We start from the raw sequence: 7,365 nt of genomic DNA on the forward strand, positions 1-7,365 counted from the left end.
AAAACCAACAGACTGAGTTCACCACTCCACCTTCTACAGTAGGGTGACCAGACAGCAAATGTGAAAAATCGGGACAAGGAGTGAGGGGGTAATAGGAGCCTATATAAGAAAAAGACCCAAAAATCGGGACTGTCCCTATAAAATTGGGACATCTGGTCACCCTATTCTACAGTTTTCTGTTCGCTTTTTCATTGTCTTACCAATGTCTCGCGCTGACCACATTTGTTGAAAATGGTTTCCAGAGAAACTTGAAATCAGGTGCTGTTTTCATCGATCTAACAGCAGCGTATGTTACGGTATGGCACACTGGCCTGCTTGTGAAGGTATCACAGGTCCTGCTACCTTGGGTCACAGGCATCATTGAACTGTTCTGCTGCTATAGACAGTACAGAGTTCATATGGGGGAAAAGACGAGTGCTTGGAAATGACAGAGCAATGGGTTACCCCAGGGCTCTGTGCTTTCTCCAACCCTGTTCAACCTTTACGTCAATAACCTGCCAACAACGGAGTCACAAAAGTTCATTTACGCAGATGACATCTGTTGCAGTACCCAGGCCTGGACGTTTCACAAGCTTGATGCCACCTTAAGCCAGGACATGGTAAAGTTAGCTGACTACTGTAAGACTTGGTGCCTCCAGCCAAGCTTCATAAAAACAGTCTCCAGTTTGTTCCATCTTCATCACACCAGCGGAACCTGAGAACTGAGTGTTTATCTGAATGGTCAGAAGGTGAAGCATGAAGTAGAACCGGTCTGTCTAGGTGTGACCTTAGACCGCACACTGAGGCCTGGTCTACACTAGGACTTTAATTCGAATTTAGCAGCGTTAATTCGAACTAACCGCTCAACCGTCCACACCAGGAAGCCATTTAATTCGAACTAGAGGGCTCTTTAGTTCGAATTTGGTACTCCACCCCGACAGGTGGAGTAACGCTAAATTCAACATGGCTAGCTCGAATTAGGCTAGGTGTGGATGCAAATCGAACTTAGTAGCTCCTGGAGCTATCCCACAGTGCACCACTCTGTTGACGCTCTGGACAGCAGTCGGAGCTTGGATTCTCTGACCAGCCACACAGGAAATGACCCGGGAAAATTTGAATTCATTTTCCTGTCTGGGCACTTTGAATCTGACGTCCTGGCTGGACATCGGGGCGAGCTCTGCAGCACCTGCAACGATGCAGAGCTCTCCAGCAGAGGAGTCCGGCCAATCCAAGAATAGAAAGAGGTCCCCAGCATGGACAGACCGGGAAGTCCTGGATCTGATCGGTGTGTGGGGCGAGGAGTCAGTGCAGTCGGAGCTGCGCTCCAGCAAGCAGAATGCAAAGACCTTCGAGAAGGTCTCCAAAGCAATGATAGAGAAAGGATACAGCCGGGATGCAATGCAGTGCCGCGTGAAAATCAAGGACCTGAGACAAGGCTACCAAAAAGTCAGAGCGGCAAACGGACGCTCCGGAGCCCGGCCCCAGACATGCCGCTTCTACGAGGCACTGCATGCCATTCTAGGTGGGTCTGCCACCACTGCCCCACCAGTGACCGTGGACTCAGTGGATGGCATAGTGAACCTGGACAGTTCCTCCTCGATGTTCGCCGATGGGGAAGATGAGGAAGGGTCTGTGGAGGACAGCGCAGGCGACAGCGAACACAAAACCACTTTCCCTGACAGCCAGGATCTCTTCATCACCCTCACAGAGATCCCCTACCAACCCTCCCCGGCCGTTAACCCGGACTCTGAATCAGGGGAAGGATCAGGCGGTAAGTGCTATAAACATGTAAACATTTATTTTTTATAAAACAGGTATAAAAAATAGAAATGCTATATATAAAATTTTCAATGAAAAACTATATGAAAAGTAGGTCCACACATATAGGGATTGAACAATAATCCTCCAGGGACAATTCAAGAAAGGTCTCATTTAGGTTCTCGAAAAGCCTCCGCAGGAGGTTCCTGGGGAGAGGTGCCTTGTTGGGTGCTCCGTGGAAGCACACTCTTCCGCGCCAGGACATCCTTATGTAGATGGGAATCATCGCCTCCACAAGCATGGCCGCATATGGTCCTGGTCTCTGCAGGGCTTCCCTTAGCATCCGCTCTTTGTGACTCCGAGGGACCCGCCTCAGGGTGATCTCGTTCATGAAATGCTGCATCTAATTAGGGCAATTAGTGTATTGTTACTGTTGTGAATGGTTGACTTTTACTTTGCATAACAATGACCCTCGCTTAACAGCCACGTGTTGTAGGCCACATAGGAAAAGCATACATTGATCTTTCCCGTGCACTGGCGGGAGTGGCTGGAAAAGGGTCAGAGTATATGATTTCCAGATTGCCTTTAGCGGGAGGGCACAGCTATCCATTAACTGATAAGCAGAATGTACTGTAAGGCTTACCAGGACTGTCTGCTAGACGGATTCAGCTGTCTCTCCCCACTTGTCCGCTCTCCTGTGCAATGCCGCAGCCAATGAGAGCGTATTCCGAAATCTCGAACTTGTCCTGAGATCTCGTGAGACTTGTTGCCCTGTATGGTCTTGTTCAGAGAAACTGACTAGACTGTTTTCACTGTTCGCAAACATGTATCTGTTCAAGGAAATCAGTTACTTTTCCCATCACACAGCTTCGGCTCTTTCCCGGACTGCCCCGGCATCCCCCTCGCAGAGGCTGGCGCAGATTAGGCGGCGAAAGAAAAAGACTAGGGACGAGATGTTTGCGGAACTGATGGCCTGCTCCAGAGCCGAGGCGGCAGAGCAGAGACAGTGGAGGGAGACCCTATGTCAACAGCATCGCACACACATCGAACGGGAGGATAGCTGGCGGCAGGAAGACCAGCAGGCGACTCAAACGCTGCTTGGCCTAATGAGGGAGCAAACGGACACGCTCCGGCGCCTTGTTGATGTTCTGCAGGACCGCAGGCAGGAGGACAGAGCCCCCCTGCAGTGTATCTGCAACCGCCCTCCCCCGCCAAGAAGTCCTGCCCCCCCCTCACCCAAAAGTACAAGACGGAGGGGCGGTAGGGGCCGTGAGAACTGTCACTGCACCACTGCATAGCGCTAATGTACCACACACCTTTCACGCTATACATTTGTAGAAGTGCTTCCCTTACAGGCTCACCCAGTCCCAAATCCAAGTTTCATCCCCCCACTGTGTATAAGATTATTAAAAGCTGTTTGCTGTTATTCACTGTTTCGGTCACGTCTTTCGTGTCAGAGGATTTTTTTGTGTAGGGGGGGGGAGGGGATTTATAATTGCACGGTATAGCCTACCTTATCAGGGTACAGACTTGGGGCCATGATCAACTGCAGGGCACACACACACTGCAGTCAGTAGGCACCAGGGTCACTCTGTGTGGTGTATGCTGCCCCGGGTCATTCTGTGATGTGTATGCTTGTCCAGGGTCCTAGCGCCTGCCACCCCCTTAATGTTAAGGCACGCTGCCCTTACCATGCACTTCCACCGTAGCACCGAGCCTCTCCGCTGCCCTGAGCCCCAACAAGAGCCCTCATCCACGGACAGATACTCACCCTTCCCCCACACCCCTCACCCCTTCCTACACCCAAACCCACAGCCCACTGCCGTCATCCAAACCCCTATCCAAAGAAGGCACCACTCGCCCCTTCCTGCAAACCCACCCCTTCCTGCAATCCCTCCCCTTCATGCACAACCACTTGCAACCGTCCCCCACCCCAGAGACCTATGTAGGAGCAGGAGGATGTCATTCCTCTATGGAACAAGCGGTCTGTACATCAGTGCACACCGTGCCCAGCACAGTATGCGTCCATGTTTCAACACCTGAACAGAAATGCAAAGTAAAACAAAGATTTATTAATAATGAGTGTAACAATTAATTTGCTTTAAAACGTGCTTTGGAAGTGGGGGAAACTTGGAGAACGGGGTATGTAACCGCAGATCGAAATTGACACATACAGACACAGGCCCAGGGTCAGTTTCTCTTGAAAGCAAGTGGAGAGTCATAGGTTACCCTGCTCTCCGAGGAAACTTGCTTTCAAAGCCTCCCGGATACACAGCGCTTCCCGCTGGGATATTCTCTCGGCACGGGTGTCTGGCTGAGCGTAAACTGCAGCCAGGCGATTTGCCTCAACCTCCCATCTGGACAAAAAGGTCTCGCCCTTGCTCTCACAGAGATGGTGTAGCACACAGCAAGCAGCAATAACTACGGGGATATTCTTTTCGCTGATGTCCGAGCGAGTCAGTAAGCTCCGCCATCTCCCCTTGAGACGTCCGAAAGCACACTCCACCACCATTCTGCACTTGCTCAGCCGGTAGTTGAAGAGTTCCTTCTCTCTGTCCAAGGCGCCTGTATAGGGCTTCATGAGCCAGGGCATTAGCGGGTAGGCTGGGTCCCCGAGGATCACTGTAGGCATCTGCACATCCCCAACCGTTAGTTTGTGGTCCGGGAAGAAAGTACCTGCCTGGAGGCGTCTAAACAGACCAGAGTTCCTGAACACACGCGCGTCATGAACCTTGCCCGCCCACCCAACGAAGATGTTGGTAAAACGTCCCCTATGGTCTACCAGTGCTTGCAGCACCATTGAAAAGTAGCCCTTTCGGTTAATGTACTCGCTGGCCTGGTGGGCTGGTGCCAGGATAGGGATGTGAGTCCCATCTATAGCCCCACCGCAGTTTGGGAATCCCATCGCGGCGAAGCCATCTATGATGTCCTGGACGTTTCCGAGAGTCACTACCTTTGAGAGAAGTTGCTCAACGATTGCGTTTGCTACTTCAATCACAGCAACCCCCACGGTAGATTTGCCCACGCCAAAGTGGTTCGCTACTGACCCGTAGCTGTCTGGCGTTGCAAGTTTCCAGAGGGCTATGGCCACTTGCTTCTGCACACTCAGGGCTGCTCGCATCCGGGTGTCCTGGCGCTTCAGGGCAGGGGACAGCAAGTCACAGAGTTCAAGGAAAGTTCCCTTACGCATCCTGAAGTTTCGCAGGCACTGTGATTCATCCCAGACCTGCAGCACTATGCGGTCCCACCAGTCCGTGCTTGTTTCCCGGGCCCAGAATCGCCGTTCCACACCATGAACTTGACCCATTGCCACCATGATCTCCACGGCGCGGCGTACCCTGCTTTGTGAGAGGTCTGCGCCACTCTGTGAATTCCTGTCCTCACCGTGCTGCCGGAGCCTCCTCGCCCGATTTCTCAGCAGCTGACTGTGGAAGAGGTGGACGATAAGGTGCGAGGAGTTGACAACGGCCATAAGTGCAGCGATGATCGCAGCGGGCTCCATGCTCGCAGTGCTGTGGCGTCCGCGCTGTAACCGACCAGAGAAGGGCGCGAACAGATTTCCCGCCGGAGCTTTCAGGGAGGGAGGGCGTGATTGACGGTTCAATGACAACAGTTACCCAAAAGCACCCTCGACACATTTTTCCCCCAGGAGGCATTGGGCGCTCTACCCAGCATTCCAATGGGCAGCGGGGACTGCGGGAACTGTGGGATAGCTTCCCACAGTGCACCGCTTCCAAAGTCGACGCTGGCCCCGTTACTGTGGACTCAGAAATTCGAATTAGTGTATTTACTGTGGATACACAAATTCGACTTCATAAGGTCGAATCCACAAATTCGACTTAAGTAGATTCGAAATAGTCTTGTAGTGTAGACAAGGCCTGAGTTACCATGCCCACCTGAAGAAGACAGCAGCTAAAGTTAAGACGTGTAACAATCGTCTTAGTAAACTGGCAGGTTCATCATGGGGTGCCCGTGCTCCAAATGGGCGTCAGCTCTTGCCACCTCGTATTCGGTGGGGGAGTACTGTGCACCAGTTTGGAGTCGATTGTTACACACCAAATTGATGGATACGCAGTAACATGCCGCCACCCTGCATCTGATTCCACTCCCATGGCTTCCAGTTCTGAGCAATATTGCTGCTTCTCATATCAGATGAGAGGTTGCCACTGGCAAGTTACTGGAGAAAGTATGCACCAACCCCAGCCTGCCTCTGCACAATGACCTTTTTAAACTACCAGCTGAACGTTTGCCATCACGTGGCCCATTATGGTCTTATCCGCCATGCCAGGATGGTAGGTGGAAACACTCTGGCGACAGGAATTGATATCTGTTATAATCCCCAACCAGTCCCTCGTCGCTGACCCCACAATCTGCCCGCCTGGTTTTGACCTGCCCCGTCATCAATGGTCCCTGTTGAACAGGTTCAAGACCGGGCAAGGCCTCTGTGCAGCCAACCAGTATCGCTGGGGCTTTCGTGACAGCCCTTTGCGCAGCTGTGGTGCAATACAGACGATGACGCACATTGTCGATGAATACCTGCTGGCTAGGTTCAGCGGTGGCTAGAAGAACTGCATCACGCCACTGAAGATGCCATTGCTCGGCTAGACGACTATGCACATGCTAAATTAATTGTTTTATTTTCCTTCATTGTTAGTACATATAAACTTTTATTATTCATGTTGCAGTAGCCCCATAAGGCTGCATTGTGCTCGCCACTATATACACATGTAACCGAGATACAATCCCTACCCAAAATAATTTTTAAAAAAGTCTTGCTCATTGCAGTTGGGTTGGGTGGTTGTTGAGTCTTTCCACCAGTTGACATCTCTTTATTTACTCCACAGCTACTAAATGGTTACTAACTATTGTATTAGATAGAGCTGAACCTCTGAGCATACATAATATGGTCCAGCAACCCCAACTGTAATGATAATGGATCCTGTAGAGTTTAGGCACAGAGTTATGTGGCAGTCTCATCTTAGAATGCCCTTGCTTGTTTCTGGTTTACATTACACCCTAGCCTTATTTTTTTGTACTGATAAATGTTTCTCCCTATAATAATCTCGTTGAGAATGTATAAAAAGTGTTAAGTGCTTAATTTAAAAAAATCTCAATATTTGTCATTTATAACAAGCTGCGAAGTATAAAGTTAGCAATTTTATTAACATTTTTAAGAAGTCAAGGCTAGCTCCACTATTTTTAATAATATAAAATAGGTTATGCAAGTACATACTTGCTTTAAGTTACCCAGTTAATTTGACTGGCATTCACGGGATTTTTCACACCTCAATTTTTACATATATACACAAAAAATAATTTATGCGCTTCTGCTGCTTAAGACTGCTTTGAGGCTGAGAGGCTATGTATAATAGAGAAAGCAACAACGACAAACCTATTCAGAGAGTAGAAGAGAAAAATTAATAATGCAGTTTCTCTCAATTCAACTTATAAATAAAGCGGGGTGTAAGTTGTAAATCAAAACCAGAAGGAAGCACCATAGTATATGTTCTGTTATTGACTATTGTTGCCCTTCATGACTGAAGATGTTGCAGATGATAGTATTAGCCCTTGCGAGTATGATTGTGCCTAAAAAAGCTGATGCGGGAGTGGTAGTCCTTTCTGGATTGA

Source organism: Mauremys mutica, chromosome 11 (assembly GCF_020497125.1).
Source record: "Mauremys mutica isolate MM-2020 ecotype Southern chromosome 11, ASM2049712v1, whole genome shotgun sequence".
In the NCBI taxonomy this organism is placed as follows: domain Eukaryota; kingdom Metazoa; phylum Chordata; order Testudines; family Geoemydidae; genus Mauremys; species Mauremys mutica.